The sequence below is a fragment of the Oncorhynchus kisutch genome, linkage group LG3 (genome assembly GCF_002021735.2).
Source record: "Oncorhynchus kisutch isolate 150728-3 linkage group LG3, Okis_V2, whole genome shotgun sequence".
NCBI lineage: Eukaryota > Metazoa > Chordata > Actinopteri > Salmoniformes > Salmonidae > Oncorhynchus > Oncorhynchus kisutch.
Window position 1 is genome coordinate 73,752,229 of NC_034176.2, and position 22,027 is coordinate 73,774,255.

The following is a 22,027-nucleotide window of genomic DNA, read 5'->3' on the forward strand; positions in this document are numbered from 1 at the left end:
TCGTGGACCTGGACTGTAATGTATGATTTGTTCTTATTGTTAGGGTGTACTGTATGCTCTCTCTCGGATGGGTATTTCTTGCTTGCCACAGCGAGGTTTGCAGTAGCTGGAGGGACGGTTACAGACCGGAAACGTGTTCAACAGACCTTCATTGTGCTTGGTTAGTTAGTGACTGATTTTTTTCATGATTGGGTCTCTGTTTGAAGGACCTGTTTGGCTGAATAGTGAGGAACACAGTGACCCTAAACTGGAGGAGGCAGGAGGGATGCAAGGATTGGATGGACTTTGGCTGGTCTATTGTTTTGAGAAGACCGCACCACAGTGAGCGAATGGATGCTTTTGTGTTTTGCCCTGCGAGCAACTGGATCCTCTAGATGTGGCCGCCACCCCACATATCATCCTTTTATCATGCTGTCAGTCACACAAGGACCAGCAGGACTGTCATCAATTGTATGTGATGCACTGGCCTCTACCTGACAGTGGAGAGACGAGAAGAGCATTGATTTCAGATGAGATCAGAGGTGAATTGGAACATCTTCATGTAATACATTACTCATCAAGCCAACTAAGTATGTTCTGTCTTCCAGCTCAGGGATTCCCAAACTCGGTCCTGGGGCCCACCCTGGGTGCACTTTCTGTTTTTTGCTCTAGCACTACATAGATGATTCAAATAATCAAAGCTTGATGATGAGTTGGTTATTTGAATCAGCTGTGTAGTGCTGGGGGCAAAAACCAAAACGTGCACCTGGGGGGCCCCAGGACTGAATTTGGGGAAACCCTGTTCCAGCTGACAAAGCACAACCTTTAGCTATAAAAATGCCCTTGCTATTTTGAATCCCCTGGCCTATGGTCGATCCCCTTTTCAAGGTATGAGTGATCTAGGCTCCTTAACCTGGAGTACCAAGCTTATTGTAACACTCTGGAGTTCTAAGCCTATTGCAACATAGTTGACCTTGGTGGACTGAACTGAAAATGACATCAAATCAAACTTTTATTTGTCACATGCGCCGAATACAAGTGTAGACTACCGTGAAATGCTTACTTACAAGCCCTTAACCAACAGTGCAGTTCAAGAAGAAGAAAATATTTACCAAGTAGGCTAAAATAAAAAGTAGCACAATAATAATAACAATAACGAGGCTATATACAGGGGGTACAGAGTCAGTGTGCAGGGGTACAGGCTAGTTGAGGTAATCTGTACATTTAGGTGGGGGCGAAGTGCCTATGCATAGGTAACAAACAAACAGCGAGTACAGCAGTGTTCAGGGGGTGGGTGTCAATGTAAATTTCCTCTGACACTGCCTATTATATAGGTCCTGGATGGCAGGTAGCTTGGCCCCAGTGATGTACTAGACCGTTTGTACTACCCTCTGTAGCGCCTTACGGTCAGATGCCGAGCAGTTGTCATACCAGGCGGTGATGCAACCAGTCAAGATGCTCTCAATGGTGCAGCTATAGAACCTTTTTAGGATCTGTGGACCCATGCCAAATCTTTTCAGTCTCCTAAGAGGGAAAAGGTTTTGCTGTGCCCTCTTCACGACTGTCTTGGTATGTTTGGACCATGATAGTTCGTTGGTGATGTGGACACCAAGGAACTTGAAACTCTCGACCCGCTCCACTACAGCCCCGTCGATGTTAATGGGGGGCTGTTTGGTCCGCCTTTTCCTGTAGTCCACGATCAGCTCCTATGGTCCTTGTTGGATACAAAACCATAGCCTGCTTCTAACAGAGTTATCCAGAAAACAGATTAATTTATATATTTTGTGCTCCGGTAATGACATCAATCATTGCTTTCAATGACAATTTGTCAAAGACTGAGGCTGACTGACTGTTGACGCTTCCCTTCTTGAAGATGTCCTTGCCCTGTTGTCAGGGAAATGAATCACGGTTGCCAAGGAAATGAGACTCTGTGTGGTTGACTACGGTGTTGACTAAGGTTCGCCTTGGCAAGACTATTTTGATGCGAAAGTAGACCCACATGCTTGGATGCAGTGTGCAAAAGCCATCAGGATTCATTTGGAGATCCATTGTTAGCTGATTTATGCATGTGAATTAGTGGCTTTATTGACATTTCCACTCTGTAATACACTTAACCATGTCTCTGTTTGCTTCTGAATGCAAGAATAAGTGGGGTTAATTCCATGTGTGTGTGTGAGGAAAAAGAGTGGGAATGAGACCGAGAAAGGGGAAATTAAGTTTGCTCTACCTTGGTTGCCTTTGCTGTTGTCTGGTTTTCTATGTTCTTATATTAGAAGCATTTAAAGGCTGTCAGAACCACTGCCGGGTAATCCACAGGTGGTTGAGAGACGGGGGTGCGCGCATGTTATTACGACTCGTACAGTACCAGCATAGCTCAGAATCTTTCCATGACATCACTCCTACTGTAGGCATGGTTTTCATTCCAAACAAGCCATTCTTGTGAGAGGTGATACAATTAGGAAAGAGGGCTATAACAACTGTATCGAGAGTAATGTATGCTTCTGCTCTGGTGTGTAAATTAATGCCATGAGAAGGATAATACCTTCTTTCTAAAAAGGAGAAACTGCTAAATGGCATAGAACCCTCAAATGAAAATCTGGACTTCGAAGCTTGTTCCACTGCTTCCCCCCCCATTCTTCCCTTCTAATCAGGCACTGGGACACCAGGTGTGTGCATTTAATTATCAGATAGAATAGAAAACCAGCAGGCTCCGGACCTCGTAGGGTAAGAGTTGTGTACTCCTGGCATAGAATAATGGCTCCTTGTGTGCCGTTTTCAAGTCAGTGTCCTGTTTTTAATTAGACACATCTGTGTAGTGAAAGAGTAAGTCGGCATGTGTGTTTTTGTTGTTTTCTAACACCAGCCGGTAAGTGAACCAGTGAAGGAATCCCTTGAAAGGAGGAAATTCCTGTGGCGTTCAGGCTGAACGATCTTCCATCCTCTGAGACTTAGCTGTTTTTAAAGTCAGCTCGGTTGCTCATTGATATACTGTTGCCTATTTCCTGGAAAGATGTTTCATTGGTGTCCTAGCCTCTAGGGATTTAACAGCACCCAGTCAAGATCATACAACTGAAACGAGTCATTACCATGTTGATATGGTACACTACTAGAAGGAACACTTGGAGTGTACACTTCACACTTGTATGGTTTTGGCTGAGAAACACTGAGTAAGGGCATGTGGCATTGACTTGTTTTGAGGCAGAGGAGTAGGCTGCCATCTCCATTCTCCAGCCCCACAACAGTCTCTAGTACACCAGACACATCCAGCTATAGAGAGTAGCCTCTCCTTTATCTCAACTCTCTCCCACAGAAGGAAACTATCCACCAGGAAGGGTGCTGGTTGCTTCAGACATTCCTGACTGTGTGGTTGTTAGACCACACAGAGTGTGTAGAGTCCTTTTTGGTCACATTCCTTGGTGAATACAGGAGGAGCTTTAAAAAGAAACTGTAACGCTAGCTCTGCACATATGGGTTGCCCGGTGGCACAGACCAGGGGTGCGTTGAGAGCTGTGCGAGTCTCTGTGGCGACAGGAGACAAAGTAGTATAAGGCTCAAGACCTGAGAGGAAATCTGGATCTAGTGTAGATACGAAACTCCATCCTAGGATCAGGATGTTTAGTGATAATTCACTGGGCAGGCCTCAACGAAGGACACAGATACAGACAAAGAGGCTGTGCCCTAATCAACAATGATGACAGGACTCGTGCACATTGGGGATGGGGAGGAAAGGGGGATGCATTAGTCTTCTCCTGGCTCCATCCACATCCACTCCAGTGGTCCTCAGAGGAGGCATTGAGTGTAATGAGAGCTCCCTGTGGTCCCTGAGCTTCTCCTGCGTCACTCCTGCTGTCTGGTTGGTTGTTCTCCGTAGCACAGCTGTAATTGAGAGCTTAACAGTGTGTACTCTCTGCTACACTCAAGGTGGATACAGAGTTGCCCTCTCCAACGTCATCTTTTGGAGCTATTGTCATCAGCAGGGGATAACAATAACTGGGTGAGGCTTAACCGTTGCTCTGTGGCCCTGCTCTCTGTGGCCCTGCTCTCTGTGGCCCTGCTCTCTGTGGCCCTGCTCTCTGTGGACCTGCTCTCTGTGGCCCTGCTCTCTGTGGCCCTGTCTGGAGGGTGTGTGTTGGAGTAGACTCTCTGGTCTGGTACTCAATGGCTGAGTCTGGAGGACTGGAGTTGAGCCAAGCAGCTGCTGCTAGCTTTGAGTGTTCTGGCTCTCTGGCAGACGGGGGTGACCGATGATCACTCCCTGCTGTCAATCCCCACTACACACCCACGTCACTAAGTTTTTAAAGTCTCCCATGCTGCATACACACATAAGCTGCCATTTACACACACTCCTTTCAAACACACACACACACACACACACATCAATGCACTGACATGTTTGGCATCAACTGGAAGTAAAGCTTCTAAGCACTGCCTCAGGCCTTCACGGTATGCTCAGAATTTTCCGATAGTGTTCTGATTTACAACACCGCATAGACTCCTCTATTTGTGCAAACAGGCAGTCTGCACCACCATTTTCAAGACTTGTTCACCTCTAAGTGGTTTCTACATCTTCAACATCTCTAAGTGGTTTCAACATCTTAAAGAGGCCAAATTTTACGCCCTATGAGATAAACTTAAAGGCCACCGTGCCTGAATGACATTACTGTCTGTCTCCTTTCTGTAATAAGTCACCAGTGTCACTGCCTCGACTGCTGCTGAGGTTACAAGTCAGAAATCACAATCTTTGCTCAATCCTACGTATTTTAGGTGCTGCTGTGCTTTCCTGTGACCCCTAACCCCCTGTCCCTTTAACAGACCTGGGTTCAAATTAATGATATGTATTAACCCTAGATGACTTACAGAGGGGTGCTGTTTTGAAGAAACCATGCAGCCATTTTGGTACTCCTCCATTGTAAAAAAAAAAAAAAAAAGATGATTTGGGAAGCTATAGAAATGCATTTATTAATGTCTTTAGACACCTTTAATAAATACTTTTAAATTATATTAAGTGCCATGAACATGACAATAACAAAAATGACATTCCTTAATATATTTTTTAGGGGTACTAATGTTATTGACCCCACTACATCAAAGAAATTCTTTAAAAATATGTCATTTATTGAATTGCTTTAGAATTCCATTAATTCCTATGGAGGACTGCTCCTTCTGGGGAGTGCCAATATGGTGGCCGGAGGCCTCCAAGCCTCTCATTGGCCATTACATATTATCCACAGTCCTGGATTTCTACACATCATTGGTTCAAATACTAAACTCAGCAAAAAAAGTAACGCCCGCTCACTGTCAACTGCGTTTATTTTCAGCAAACTTAACGTGTAAATATTTGTATGAACATAAGATTCAACAACTGAAACATAAACTGAACAAGTTCCACAGACATATGACTAACATATATGGAATAATGTGTCTCTGAACAAGGGGTGGGGGGTAAAAAGTAACAGTCAGTATCTGGTGTGGCCACCAGCTGCATTAAGTACTACTGTGCATCTCCTCCTCATGGACTGCACCAGATTTGCCAGTTCTTGCTGTGAGATGTTACCCCACTTTTCCACCAAGACACCTGCAAGTTCCCGGACATTTCTGGGGGGGAATGACCCTAGCCCTCACCCTCTGATCCAACAGGTCCCAGACGTGCTCAATGGGATTGCGAGCTGGGCTCTTCTCTGGCCATGGCAGAACACTGACAGGAAATCACGCACAGAATGAGCAGTATCTGACCATCACCCCTGGTGAGACAAAACCGTGACTCATCAGTGAAGAGCACTTTTTGCCAGTCCTGTCTGGTCCAGAGACGGTTGGTTTGTGCCCATAGGCGACGTTGTTGCCGGTGATGTCTGGTGAGGACCTGCCTTACAACAGGCCTACAAGCCCTGAGTCCAGCCTCTCTCAGCCTATTGCGGACAGTCTGAGCCCTGATGGAGAGATTGTGCGTTCCTAGTGTAACTCGGGCAGTTGTTGTTGCCATCCTGTAGCTGTCCTGAAGGTGTGATGTGCCGATCCTGTGCAGATGTTGTTACACGTGGTCTGCCACTGCGAGGACGATCAGCTGTCCGTCTTGTCTCCCTGTAGCGCTTTCTTAGGCGTCTCACAGTACGGGCATTGCAATTTCTTGCTCTGGCCACATCTGCAGTCCTCATGCCTCCTTGCCACATGCCTAAGGCACGTTCACGCAGATGAGTAGGGACCCTGGGCATCTTTCTTTTGGTATTTTTCAGAGTCAGTAGAAAGGCCTCTTTAGTGTCCTAGGTTTTCAAAACTGTGACCTTAATTGCCTACCATCTGTAAGCTGTTAGTGTCTAAACGACCGTTCCACAGGTGAATGTTCATTAAGTGTTTATGGTTCATTGAACAAGCACGGGAAACATTGTTTAAACCCTTTACAATGAAGATCTGTTAGTTGGATTTTTACAAATGAATTATCTTTGAAAGACAGGGTCCTGAAAAAGGGACATTTCTTTTTTTGCTGAGTTTATTTAGGATATTTCAATTATTTCCAAAAACATTTCAAAGTAAGTATTTGAATATGTTTTCTTAGAAAATATAAGTAGTTGAATATTGGCATGTATTTGAAAATACTGAAATACACAGACGAGTGTATTTTCAAGTACAAATATTTAAATTCATGCATTTAAACACTATGCAGAAATCGCTCTGCCATATCTTGGTTGCTGAAATTCTAATAGCCTAATTTCAGTTTGTGACAAAACAATCAGTCATTGTGTAGAGAATCATTGTACCATCTAAACCTCTGAAATATATTTTCAGCTGTTTGAAGCTGTTGAACAAAACCGAAAAGTAGAAGATGCAAAAACAGAACTTAAGAACGGGAAGCATAGAAATAACGCTGGTCTGTTTGGTCCTAGAGTCATTTCAAATAATGTATTTGAAAATAGTTTCAAATAGTAGGCTAAAAATACTAAAATACACCAAAAATAAGTATTTCAAATACAAATACTCAAATGCATATTTATTTGAACCCAGCTCTTATTCCTAGTGCTTTTCAAGCACCGAAAGACACTTGTACAATAAGCCCATCTCTCCTCACGACAAGGCACCATTTAACTGATGTGAACTGTCTGTATATGTAAAGCCCAAGAATGAGGACAGATGTGGCCATCAGACCTACCCGCAGGCAGCGTCTGCCTGACCCAGAGCCCTAAGACCCTCAGCTGCTGCTGCTCTGGAGGAATTACTGGAGGATTACATTTTTTGATTTGTGGTGAAGCTGTAATCCACTAGCCTGGCTAAACCAGACTGAAAACTACAGCGCCTGAGTGTAGCGGCGTCATAGACCTTAGGAATTGGAACACTGTAGTAATTTAATAGGATCTCTATGGGCGGCGGTCAGTCTATTTTAACCAGGCTAGTAGGCCTAATCCACATGCCATCTCTATTAGAGACTAAACCTCAGGACTGCCTGTGGAGAGACTGTGGGGTGGCGGGGCAATGAGAAGATGAACTGTGTGTGGAACCAGATGAAATGATGAGCCTTGTACACTAGTACTAGGAATGAAATAGTATGGTGGGATGGATGAAGTCAGTCTGTGCACAGACTCACAGGGGGAATTTTAATCCTCTGATCTAAAAGCTTTAGTCTAGTGCTACAGTAATGAACTGTTGCATCTGAACATTAGATTGATGGCAGCATTCGCACAAAACTGGAAGTCCGAACCACTGCTTTTAATCATGGCAAGGCGACAGGAAACATTACTGAATACAAACAGTGTAGCTATTCCCTCCAAGGCAATCAAACAAGCAAAGCTTCAGTATAGAGACAAAGTAGAGTCGCAATTCAACGGCTCAAACACGAGACGTATGTGGCAGGGTCTACAGTCAATCACGGATTACAAATAGAAAACCAGCCCCGTCGCGGACATCGACGTCTTGCTCCCAGACAAATTAAACAAATTCTTTGCTCTCTTTAAGGATAATACAGTGCCACTGACACAGCCAGCTACCATAGCCTGTGGGCTCTCCTTCACCGTGGCCAACGTGAGTAAAACATTGAAATGTGTTAACCCTCGCAAGGCTGCCGGCCCAGACGGCATCCCTAGTCGCGTCCTCAGAGCATGTGCAGACCAGCTGGCTGGTGTGTTTACAGACATATTCAATCAATCCCTATCCCAGTCTACTGTGCACACATGCTTCAAGATGGCCACCATTGTTCCTGTACCTAAGAAAGCAAAGGTAACTGAACTAAATGACTATCGCCCCGTAGCTTTCACTTCTGTCATCATGAAGTTCTTTGAGAGACTCTAGTCAAGGATTATATCACCTCCACCCTACCTGATACCCTAACCCTCACCAATTTGCTTACCGCTCCAATAGGTCCAGAGATGGTGCAATGCCATCACACTGCCCTATCCCATCTGGACAAGAGGAATACCTATGAAGAATGCTGTTCATTGACTTCATCTCAGCATTTAACACCATAGTACCCTCCAAACTTGTCATTAAACTTGTGACCCTGGGTCTCGACCCTGTCCTGTGCAACTGGGTCCTGGACTTTCTGAGGGGCCGCCCCCAGGTGGAGAGGGTAGTAAACAACATCTCCACCCCGCTGATCCTCAACAAGGGTGCTTTCTCAGCCCTCTCCTGTACTCCCTGTTCACCCATGACTGCGTGGCCATGCACGCCTCCAACTCAATCATGAAGTTTGCAGACGACACCAACAACGTTGATTACCAACAACGATGAGACGGCCTACAGGGAGGAGGTGAGGGCCCTCGGAGTGTGGTGTCAGGAAAATAACCTCACACTCAACTTCAACAAAACAAAGGAGATGATCGTGGACTTCCGGAAACAGCAGAGGGAGCACCCCCCTATCCACATCGACGGGACAGTAGTGGAGAAGGTGAAAAGTTTTAAGTTCCTCGGCGTACACATCACAGACAAACTGAAATGGTCCACCCACACAGACAGCGTGGTGAAGAAGGCACAGCAGCGCCTCTTCAACCTCAGGAGGCTGAAGAAATTTGGCTTGTCACCAAAAACTCTCACAAACCTTTACAGATGCACAATCGAGAGCATCCTGTCGGGCTGTCTCACCGCCTGGTACGGCAACTGCTCGCCCACAACCGCAAGGCTCTCCAGAGGGTAGTGAGGTCTGCACAACGCATCACCGGGGGCAAACTACCTGCCCTCCAGGACACCTACACCACCCGATGTCACAGGAAGGCCAAAAAGATCATCAAGGACAACAACCACCCGAGCCACTGCCTGTTCACCCCGCTATCATCACTAACATTGAGTGGCTGCTGCCAACATACTGACTCAATCTCTGGCCTCTTTAATAATAAAAACAAATAGGATGTAATAAATGTATCACTAGTCACTTTAAACTATACCACTTTATATAATGGTTTACATACCCTACACTAATCATCTCAAATGTATATACTGTACTCTATACCATCTACTGCATCTTGCCTATGCCTTTCGGCCATCACTCATTCATATATATTTTAATGTACATATTCTTATTCATTCCTTTACACTTGTGTGTATTAGGTAGTTGTTCTGAAATTGTTAGATATTACTGAATGGTCGGAACTAGAAGCACAAGCATTTCGCTACACTTGCATTAACATCTGCTAACCATGTGTATGTGACAAATAAAATTTGATGTGATTTAAAATGAAATAAGTTTCCTAACATGAGTGACTGTTAATGGGACAATTGATAGATTAAATTTCTACTACTTCTAATGTTGCAATAACTACGAATATAAACAAAACTGATGCACATTAATGTTATAAACGTATTGTTTAATTTACCGTTATGATAAATGTACTGAATTATGTGGATATGGATTTTTGTCCATATTGCCCAGCTCTACTAAAACCCACAGCCGGAAATAAAACTGCCATAGCTGTGGGAAGTAGCCTCAGCACCCCAACAAATCAGAATTAAATAAAAAATGTATTTAAAAAAATAAATCTCTGAGACTTCATTATTTCTGTAAGAGTGAACTTAAAGAGTAGTCCGCAGCGCTGGGAGAAAAATTCACATCTTCCCGCGGCCATTTATATAACCCCAATCCTAGATATAGTGTTTGTAGAGCAGGGTGGTGAGACTGTTTGTAATCAATATCAAATTAAGGCCAGCCAGTCTTTCACAGATGTGATTTCTTTATCACATTAACAAAGGGTTTGTTACGCAATAATTGAAGAGCCCTTGATTACTATTGCAACACTTGGTAACACACCCACACACAGTTAACACAAAGCATCCATTAACCCTCACCAATATCAAAATCAGTAAAGACTGAACAAATCAAGTTTTATTGGTCAGCAGATGTTAATGTGAGTGTAGCGAAGTGCTTCTAGTTCCGACAGTGCAGTAATATCTAACAAGTAATCTAACAAATTCACAACAACTACCTTATACACACAAGTGTAAAGGAATGAATAAGAATATGTACATATAAATATATGGATGATCGATGGCCGTGTGACATAGGCACGATGCAGTAAGTGTCGGAAGTCGGAAGTTTACATACACTTATGTTGGGGTCATTAACTTGTTTTTCAACCCCTCCACAAATTTCTTGTTCACAAACTCTAGTTTGAGATGAACGTACTTTGGTGCGAAAAGTGCAAATCAATCACAGAACAGCAGCAGAGGACCTTGTGAAGATGCTGGAGGAAACAGGTACAAAAGTATCTATATCCACAGTAAAACTAGTCCTATATTGACATAACCTGAAAGGCCGCTCAGCAAGGAAGAAGCCACTGCTCCAAAACCGCCATAAAAAAGCCAGACTACGGTTTGCAACTGCACATGGAGACAAAGAACGTACTTTTTGGAGAAATGTCCTGTGGTCTGATGAAACAAAAATAGAACTGTTTGGCCATAATGACCATCATTATGTTTGGAGGGAAAAGGGGGAGGCTTGCAAGCCGAAGAACACCATACCAACCGTGAAGCACTGGGGGTGGCAGCATCATGTTGTGGGGGTGTTTTGCTGCAGGAGGAACTGGTGCACTTCACAAAATAGGTGGCATCATGAGGTAGGAAAATGATGTGTATATATTGAAGTAACATCTCAAGACATCAGTCAGGAAGTTAAAGCATGGTCACAAATGGGTCTTCCCAATGGACAATGACCCCAAGCATACTTCCAAAGTTGTGGCGAAATGGCTTAAGGACAACAAAGTCAAGGTATTGGAGTGGCCATCCCAAAGCCCTGACCTCAATCCCATAGAAAAAAACGTTTTAATTTTTTAGACAAGTGGTGCATGTGTATTCACCGCCTTTGCTATGAAGCCCCTAAATAAGATCTGGTGCAACCAATTAGCTTCAGAAGTCAACTCTTTTAGTTTATTTAAGTGTCACATGATCTGTCACATGATCTCAGCATATATATATATATATATACCTGTTCTGAAGGCCCCAGAGTCTGCAACACCACAGAGCAACGGCACCATGAAGACCAAGGAGCTCTCCAAACAGGTCAGGGACACATTTGTGGAGAAGTACACATCAGGGTTTGGTTATAAAAAAAAATATCAGAAACTTTGAACATCCCACAGAGCCACATTAAATCCATCATAAAATAATGGAAAGAATATGGCACCACAACAAACCTGCCAAGAGAGGGCTGCCCACCAAAACTCACGGACCAGGCAAGGAGGGCATATATCAGAGAGGCAACAAAGAGACCGAAGATAACCCTGAAGGAGCTGCAAAGCTCCACAGTGGAGATGGTAGTATCTGTCCATAGGACCACTTTAAGCCGTACATTCCACAGAGCTGGGTTTCACAGAGGAGTGGCCAGAAAAAAGCCATTGCTTAAAGAAAAAAAAAGCAAACACGTTTGGTGTTCACCAAAGGGCATGTTGGAGACTCCCCAAACATATGGAAGAAGGTACTCTGGTCAGATGAGACAGAAATGTTGCTTTTTGGCCATCAAGGAAAACGCTATTTCTGGTGCAAACCCAACACCTCTCATCACCATGAGAACTCCATCCCATGTTTTTCATCGGCAGCAACGGGAATCTGGTCAGAATTGAAGGAATGATGGATGGCGCTAAATACAGGGAAATTCGAGGGAAACCTGTTTCAGTCTTCCAGAGATTTGAGACTGGGACTGAAGTTCACCTTCCAGCAGGACAATGACCCTAAGCATACTGCTAAAGCAACATTCAAGTGGTTTAAGGGGAAACATTTAAATGTCTTGGAATGGCCTAGTCAAAGCCCAGACCTCAATCCAATTGAGAATCTGTGGTATGACTTAAAGATTGCTGTACACCAGCGGAACCCATCCATCTTGAAGGAGCTGGAGCAGTTTTGCCTTGAAGAATGGGCAGAAACCCCAGTGGCTAGATATGTGCCAAGCTTATAGAGACACCCAGAGAGACTTACAGCTGTAATTGCTGCAAAAGGTGGCTCTACAAAGTATTGACTTTGGGGGGGGGGGTGAATAGTTATGCGGGCTCTTGTTTGTTTCACAAGAGAAAATATTTTGGATCTTCAAAGTGGTAGGCATGGTGTGTAAGTTAAATGATACAAACCCCCCAAAAATCTATTTTAATTCCAGGTTGTAAGGCAAGAAAATAGGAAAAATGCCAAGGGTGGTGAATACTTTCGCAAGCCATTGTATATTGTCAGGTTTGTTCATGTACTGTCAGTATTTGGCATCAATCATTTAGACTCTGAGGAAATAGGATATTAAATGTTCACTGGAAAAGAGAGTTGAGTTGTGACTGGTTTACTAACTGACTGACTCATTTGAGTCATTGGAAAATTTACAACAACCAGGTTATGACAGCTTAGTGTTCAAAACATGGGCCATATGGCCATGTCAACACCCGTAAATGTATGGCACTATGGAAAATTACCCTCATTAAGCCTAGCTGGTGCTGAAGCTGGTGTCTCCCCCCTTTCTCCCTACAACATCTCGGTAGGAGAGGTCAACACTGTTTAGACTTCAAATCTACTTAAGTGATAATGCCCTCGAAGCCGGTGTTTAGAGGATATATTGGCATGGGTTTTGTTGCACACCATGCCAATATATCCTCCAAACACCGGCTTTGAGGGCATTATCACTTTTATACAACGGGTTACCAACCTAATCAAATAATTATTGACATGTTTTAATTAACGTTATTTTGATGAATTTATTAATTTGATTTATTCATACTATGCTTGTTCGTTCTATCGGTTCGGTTGCCAGAGACACAACCCAGTTAAGTATTTTTGTTCTTGTCGTTTGTTCTAAATGTACCATTACCATGATGGCTGGCATTGTTCTTATCCCTTGCTTGCTAGCTAGTCAGCTTTGGCTAACACATTCACGTCAAACAGTGCAGCCTGTCACGCCTGCTCCTGCTTCCCCTCTCTGGCGCCTGAGGGTGCCAGGCTGCCCTTCATTACGCACACCTGTCACCACCATTACGTGCATCTGTGCTCATTGGAAGTGCCTCGGCTGGCTCATGGGACTTCTACACCTTAGCTGGTTCAACAGGTTTCCTTGCCTCGGTTGGCTCGGTCGGCTCCTATCCCACGTCATGCCTCAGCCGGCTCGTCGGGCTGACATAGAACATTTCCCCTCTCTCGCCAGGCCACTGTTCAGAAGAGATAGCTAACACAATCACTTCAGACTGAAGCTGGAATGACAGCAAACTAGCTGCATTTTGTGTTTTTCTATTGACATTTCTTTGTAAATACCCATAAAAATTATTATGCTGATTCATGATTTCGAATGGCTGAGAAAAGCTGCCTGTCTGTCTTTTCCCGACTCCGGACATGTTCATTACCATAGGACAGCTAGAGATCGAATTTCAATGTTGAAACAATGTTGCGAATGTCGGAGAGACAGACCAAGGTTATTACTATTCTCTGCTGTTGAAACCCCAATGCTAGTCTAAAAGAAATTGAAGATAATGTCTAGATGCTTTTTTACAGTGTATATGTTGTATATATAAATTGCTTGGCTGGGTTGATGAGACACTGGATTGCACAGTCAGATGGAACAGAGTAAATAGGCATTTCAGCGTCATATATTTAGCCAGTGGTATTTTGTGGAATAGACACCGTCGGGAATGTGATTTTTAACCAATCAGCATCTAGGATTAGACCTACCTGTTGTATAATCTACTGTATTGTACTGCACTGCACTCTTGGGATTATTTAAGGGTTTTGAGTGTGTAGATCATAATATTTCTATTTCTAGTCGGTGTCAGTAGTTCATTGGCTAGCGTACCGAGTGATCATTATGGCTCCATGATCAGTGCCGTGGAGGCAGGGCCAGGGAGGGCCGTGAGAGGGGTCCAGAGCCAGACCCTAGCAGGCTGCTGTGGGTTGGGAGGTCCTGGGCTGGGGCACTTAGCCAGCTTGCCTCAGCCTGGCCTGGCTCTGCTAACAGAGGGGTTATGAAACCAGAAATAGGGATGTGGTTGGCTGCACTGACTGGAAACAATGCTCTCTTCTTTCTTTCCTTTTCATTTACTTTCCTCCTCCAGTGTTTTCTTTTTGTCTCCATTTTAGAAAAATGCTTTACTCGCATGCACAGGGAGCTATTGATTATTCAGTATGGGAAGGAAGGAACACTTGTGATATTGAATGTGCAGGCAGTGGTTCTCATGTCCATAACTAGCTACATCTTGAGAGAACAGAACATTACCCAGTCTGATTGATTCAACCTAGATATTGGCTTTTAATTATGAATTTTCTATGAATATCACTGTCCAGGGACCATTCATTGTGTGTGTGTGTGTGTCATGTAACAAAATGGATGGCTCCACTTGTGTGTATGTGACACAGCATTTGTGGAAGTGAATGTGAAACACTTGTATGTGACAAGGGCCCGGCTTCCGACCCACGCTTTCGCTCTCGCCTACACTTCCTGTGTTTATCATAAACAAGCTATGATCAAGTAAAGAGCTGAAAACAGCCTGCGATAACATCCTGTAAATGTCATTATCTTTCGACAGCTCTCCCTGCTGCACAAAGCTAATCCAATACCACTGGATGATGCTACTGGGGTTGTGGGAGGAGGGGGTGATGGGAGGCAGATCTAATTTAAGGACAGTGCATTACTGTACATATTTCAGTCAGCTGTGAGACCATGCAGACAGGGTCCTGTTGTGTGGTGAGTTGGTTGACTCTGGTAGCCTGGTTAAACGAGACTGAATGCAGCGCTCTGAGTGAAATGCACTTATTTGCTTGATATACAGTGCCTTCAGAAAGTATTTACACCCCTTGATTTATTCCACATTTTGTTGTGTTAATCTGAATGTCAAATGGATTACAGTGAGATTTTGTGTCACTAGGCTACACATAATTCCACTGACATTATGGGGTATTATCTTTTTCAGACATTTTTACAAATGAATCAAAAATGTAAAGCTGAAATGTTTTGACTCTTAAGTGTTCAACCATTTGTTATGGTAATCCTAAATAAATTAAGAAGTAAAAATGTGCTGAACAATTCACATAATAAGTTGCATGGACTCATTCAGTGTGCAATAATAGTGTTTAACATAATTTTTGAAATACTACCTTATCTCAGTACCCCAAACATACAATTATAGGTCCCTCATTCGAGCAATGAATTTCAAACACAGATTCAACCACAAAGACCAGGGAGGGTTTCCAATGCCTCGCAAAGAAGGGAACTTTTGGTAGATGGGTATTTGTATTTATTATGGATACCCATTAGCTGCTGCCAAGGCAGTTATACCATTTTTTAGAACATTACAATACTTTTATTACAGAATTCACAACACACTAAGTGTGTGCCCTCAGGCCCATACTCCGCTACTACAAATCTACAATGCAAAATCTATGTGTGTGTGTGTGTGTCTGTGTGTGTGTGTGTGCATTGTGTGTTTGTGTTACTTCATGCATCAGTTACCTGATGTGGAATAGAGTTCCATGTAGTCATGGCTCTATGTAGTACTGTGCGCCTCCCATAGTCTGTTCTGGACTTGGACTGTGAAGAGACCTCTGGTGGCATGTCTTGTGGGGTATGCATGGGTGTCTGAGCTGTGTGCTAGTATTTTAAACAGACAGCTCGGTACCTTCAGCTTCTCAACACCTTTTACAAAAACAAGTAACGATGAAGTCAAGCTATCTTCCACTTTGAGCCTTGAGAGATTGACATGCCTGTAATTAATGTTAGCTCTCCGTGTACTTTTAAGGAACAGCTGTGCTGCCCTGTTCTTAGCCAACTGCAATTTTCCCAAGTCTGTCTTTGTGGCACCTGACCACACTACTGAACAGTAGTCCAGTTGCGACAAAACCAGGGCCTGTAGGACCTGCCTTGTTGATAGTGTTGTTAAGAAGGCAGCGCAGCACTTTATTATGGACAGACTTCTTAGATACTGTTGTATCAATATGTTTTGATCCACAGTTATTCCAAGCAGTTTAGTCACCTCAACTTGCTCAACTTCCACATTATTCATTATGAGATGTAGTTGCGGTTTAGTGAATGATTTGCCCCAAATACAGTGCTTTTAGTTTTGGAAATATTTAGGATTAACATATTCCTTGCCACCCACTCTGAAACTAACTGCAGCTCTTTAAGTGTTGCAGCCATTTCAGTCATTGTAGTAGCTGACGTGTATAGTGTTGAGGCATACGTAGACACACTAGCCTTACTCAAAGCCAGTGGCATGTCGTTAATAAAGATTGAAAAAAGGAAGGGGCCTAAACGGCTACCCTGGGGAGTTCCTGCTTCTACCTGGATTATGTTTGAGAGGCTTCAATTAAAGAACACCCTCTGTGTTCTGTTAGACAAGTAACTCTTTATCCACATTATTGCAGGAGGTGTAAAGCCATAACACATACACTACCGTTCAAAAGTTTGAAGTCATTTAGAAATGTCCTTGTTTTTGAAAGAAAAGCAACAAAATGTTGTCATTAAAATAACATCAAATTGATCAGAAATACAGTGTAGACATTGTTAATGTTGTAAATGACTATTGTAGCTGGAAACGGCTTTTTTTTATTCGATTTTTTAAATATATGTTTTTATATACTTCCGGCCCGTCGTTGGACACTGTGCTATCTAACCTCCAAACGAGCTTCAATGCCATACAACACTCCTTCCGTGGCCTCCAACTGCTCTTAAACGCTAGTAAAACCAAATGCATGCTTTTCAACCGTTCGCTGCCTGCACCCGCACGCCTGACCAGCATCACCACCCTGGATGGTTCCGACCTTGAATATGTGGACATCTATAAGTACCTAGGTGTCTGGCTAGACTGTAAACTCTAGTTCCAGACTCATATCAAACATCTCCAATCGAAAATCAAATCAAGAGTCGGCTTTCTATTCCGCAACAAAGCCTCCTTCACTCACGCCGCCAAAATTACCCTAGTAAAACTGACTATCCTACCGATCCTCGACTTCGGCGATGTCATCTACAAAATTGCTTCCAACACTCTACTCAGCAAACTGGATGCAGTTTATCACAGTGCCATCCGTTTTGTCACTAAAGCACCTTATACCACCCACCACTGTGGCTTGTATGCTCTAGTCGGCTGGCCCTCGCTACATATTCGTCGCCAGACCCACTGGCTCCAGGTCATCTACAAGTCCATGCTAGGTAAAGCTCCGCCTTATCTCAGTTCACTGGTCACGATGGCAACACCCATCCGTAGCACGCGCTCCAGCAGGTGTATCTCACTGATCATCCCCAAAGCCAACACCTCATTCGGCCGCCTTTCGTTCCAGTTCTCTGCTGCCTATGACTGGAACGAATTGCAAAAATCGCTGAAGTTGGAGACTTATCTACCTCACCAACTTCAAACATCTGCTATCTGAGCAGTTAACCGATCGCTGCAGCTGTACATAGTCTATCGGTAAATAGCCCACCCATTTTTACCTACCTCATCCCCATACTGTTTTTATTTATTTACTTTTCTGCTCTTTTGCACACCAATATCTCTACCTGTACATTACCATCTGATCATTTATCACTCCATTGTTATTAATCTACAAAATTGTAATTATTCGCCTACCACCTCATGCCTTTTGCACACAATGTATATAGACTCCCCTTTTTTTCTACTGTGTTATTGACTTGTTAATTGTTTACTCCATGTGTAACTGTGTTGTCTGTTCACACTGCTATGCTTTATCTTGGCCAGGTCGCAGTTGCAAATGAGAACTTGTTCTCAACTAGCCTACCTGGTTAAATAAAGGTGAAATAAAAAATAAATATGCAATATTTACATAGGCGTACAAGTCCTCAACTGGCAGCTTCATTAAATATTACCTGCAAAACACCCGTCTCAACGTCAACAGTGAAGAGGCGACTCCGGGATGCTGGCCTTCTAGGCAGAGTTCCTCTGTCCAGTGTCCGTGTTCTTTTGCCCGTCTTAAACTTGTATTTTTATTGGCCAGTCTGTTTTTTTTTATAGCAACTCTGCCTAGAAGGCCATCATCCCAGAGTCGCCTCTTCACTGACGTTGAGACGGGTGTTTTGCGGGTACTATTTAATGAAGCTGCCAGTTGCCGGACCAGTGATGCGTCTGTTTCTCAAACTAGACAATCTAATGTACTAGTCCTCTTGCTCAGTTGTGCACCGAGGCCTCCCGCTTCTCTTTCTATTCTATTTAGAGCCCGTTTGTGCTGCTCTGTGAAGGGAGTTGTTCACGGCGTTGTACGAGATCTTCAGTTTCTTGGCAATTTCTCGCAATTTCTCGCATGGAATAGCCTTTCTCAGAACAAGAATAGACTGACAGGTTTCAGAAGAAAGTTCTTTGTTTCTGGCCATTTTGAGCCTGTAATCGAACTCACAAATGCTGATGCTCCAGATACTCAACTCTAAAGAAGGCCAGTTTTATTGCTTCTTTAAAACTTCTTAGGGCTAGAAGCCCAACTTCCGGGGGGAATTTGGAGGGCATGCAATTCAAATAAATAATCATACAAATTATGGATATTACACATTTAGGTACATACAAGTGTCTTATATCAGTTAAAAGCTTAGTCTTGTTCATCTAACTGCATTGTCCGATTTACAATAGGCTTTACAGCGAAAGCATGCCATGCGATTGTTTGAGGACGGTGCCCCACATCGAAATATTTTTTTCAACCAGCACAAGCTTCATAAAATCACAAATACCGAATTAAATATTCACTTTTTGAAAATGTTCCTCTGATTTGCAATCCAAAGGGTCCCAGCTAAAATATGCATGGTCGTTTTGTTAGATAAAATCCTTCTTTATATCCCAAAAAGTCTGTTTAGTTGGCGCCATCGATTTGAGTAATCCACTCATTCAACATGCAGAGAAAGGAATCCAAAAAGCTACCGCAAAACTTTGTTAAATCAAGTCAAAATACATTACTATTTAATCCTCCGGTATCCTAAAATGTAATAAAACTACATTTCATACGGAAAGAAGTATGTTCAATAGAAAAGCAAAATTAGCAGTTGTGCGTCCTCTTCGTTGCGCGCGCACAGACTGATTTCCAACTCTGACTCCCAGTACTAAAACTCAAAATTCTTCCTTGTTTGGGAAGAAACAAGCCTGAAACAAAGACTGGACATCTAGTGGAAGCCATTGGAATTGCAATCTGGGAGCTGGATTTGGATATGACACTATACGTTTCGTTGGAAGAGAAGGGCTCTCAAAAATTCCGGTTGGTTTTTCTTTGGATTTTCTCCTACCATATCAATTGTGTTATAGTCTCATACATGACTTTAACATTTCTACAAACTGAGTAACAGGCAGTTTACTTTTAGCTGTGGAGAAAAATAGACCCTAGCCTGAAGAAGATTTTAATCAGAATAACAGTTTACAGCTTTGCTAATATAATTGCAAATGGGTTTTCCGATGATCAATTAGCCTTTTAACTTTAACTTGGATTAGTTAACACAACGTGCCATTGGAACACAGGAGTGATGGTTGCTGATAATGGGCCTCTGTACTAGAGGTCGACCGATTTATGATTTTTCAACGCCGATACCGATTTTATTTGGAGGACCAAAAAAGCCGATACCGATTTAATCGGACGATTTTTATTTATTTATTTGTAATAATTACAATTTACAACAATACTGAATGAACACTTATTTTAACTTCATATAATACTTCAATAAAATCAATTTAGCCTCAAGTAAATAATGAAACATGTTCAATTTGGTTTAAATAATGCAAAAACAAAGTGTTGGAGAAGTAAAAGTGTAATATGTGCTTTGTAAGAAAGCTAACGTTTCAGTTCCTTGTTCAACATATGAAAGCTGGTGGTTCCTTTTAACATGAGTCTTCAATATTCCCAGGTAAGAAGTTTTAGGTTGTAGTTATTATGGGAATTATAGGACTATTTCCCTCTATACCATTTGTATTTCATTAACCTTTGACTATTGGATGTTCTTATAGGCACTTTAGTATTGCCAGTGTAACAGTATGGCTTCCGTCCCTCTCCTTGCTCCTCCCTGGGCTCGAACCAGCAACACAACGACAACAACCACCATCAAAGCAGCGTTACCCATGCAGAGCAAGGGGAACAACTACTAGAAAGCTCAGAGCGAGTGACGTTTGAAACACTATTAGCGCGCTAACTAGCTAGCCATTTCACTTCGGTTACACCAGCCTCATCTCGGGAGTTGATAGTCTTGAAGTCCTAAACAGCACAATGCTAGACGCACAACGAAGAGCTGCTGGCAAAACGCACGAAAGTGCTGTTTGAATGAATGTTTACGCGCCTGCTTCTGCCTACCACCGCTCAGTTAGATAATTGTATGCTTGTATGCTCAGTCAGATTATATGCAACACAGGACATGCTAGATAATATCTAGTAATATCATCAACCATGTGTAGTTAACTAGTGATTATGATTGATTGTTTTTTATAAGATAAGTTTAATGCTAACTAGCAATTTACCTTGGCTTACTGCATTCGTGAAACAGGCAGTCTCCTTGTGGAGTGCAACGAGAGAGAGGCAGGTCGTTATTGCGTTGGACTAGTTAACTGTAAGGTTGCAAGATTGAATCCCCTGAGCTGACAAGGTGAAAATCTGTCGTTCTGCCCCTGAATGAGGCAATTAACCCACCGTTCCTAGGCCGTCATTGAAAATAACAATGTGTTCTTAACTGACTTGCCTAGTTAAATAAATGTATAATTATTATTATACATTTTGTTATTGGCAAATCGGCGCCAAAAAATACCGATTTCGGATTGTTATGAAAACTTGAAATCGGCCCTAATTAATCGGCCATTCCGATTAATCGGTCGACCACTACTCTGTACACCTATGTAGATATTCCATAAGAAATCAGCTGTTTCCAGCTACAATAGTCATTTACAACATTAACAATGTCTACACTGTATTTCTGATCAATTTGATGCTATTTTAATGGACAAAAATGTTGCTTTTCTTTTAAAAAACAAAGACCTTTCTAAGTTACCCCAAACCTTTGAACGGTAGTGTACATTTAAAAGTGAAAAATAATGGAATTGCCCAGCTCTGGCTTACTCTGCCACATAAAAATGTAGTATGAAAGGTGGTCTTCTGCACCACAATCCCACAAGCTCAAATATAGTTTGCTCCCCTTCAAATGTTGTGGCAACTTTTTTCATTTCCTAGCCCTCACATGTTGCGAGGCCGATGAGAAGACAACATTCAGTCCCTTGAACATCACATCCTCTATTATCTTGTGTTAATGCACGTTGCCAGTTTTCGACAGCAACCATGTGCGTTCCCAATCTCAGTGGCTGGGCTCTGGGTTGGTGATGACGTCTGTGGTTTTGTGCTACTCCAGGAGTCAAATGACACCAGTTTGCGAGAGAATGCCTCGCTTTGCCTCAGCTCTTTCAGAGAAAGGCCTCCCCGACAATGTAGTGCAGTTACTGCTATTCATCCTGTTCTTGAGAGACTCCAGCCTATTCAAGCCAGGCCGCTATTCCAGCACTGCTCCGCACGACTCCACTCAGCGGCGGAGACAGACAGAGATCCGCTGCATCTGTCCTTTGCCATGACAACTTTAGAATTGGAACATAAAGCAGTTGTTGGGCTGGGAGCTGTAATATCAAGCCGTTGTCTCACAAACAAGCACTCTATGGCGGTGTTAACTGGCTGC

At 43.0% G+C, this 22,027-nt stretch overlaps 1 protein-coding gene across 5 annotated transcripts in view; it reads left to right on the forward strand.

The window, feature by feature from the left end:
- Nucleotides 1-22,027, forward strand: part of LOC109881656 (adenylate cyclase type 2-like) — an 82,176-nt gene that overhangs the window by 13,141 nt on the left and 47,008 nt on the right. Inside the window, exon 1 of one of the 5 annotated variants that reach the window (XM_031814481.1) lies at nucleotides 49-521. The exons of the other annotated variants lie outside the window; for them this stretch is intronic. The gene's annotated coding sequence lies outside the window, so the exon portion shown is untranslated. Of the gene's footprint in view, nucleotides 1-48; nucleotides 522-22,027 lie in introns of those variants that run through there. 5 annotated transcript variants of the gene reach the window in all.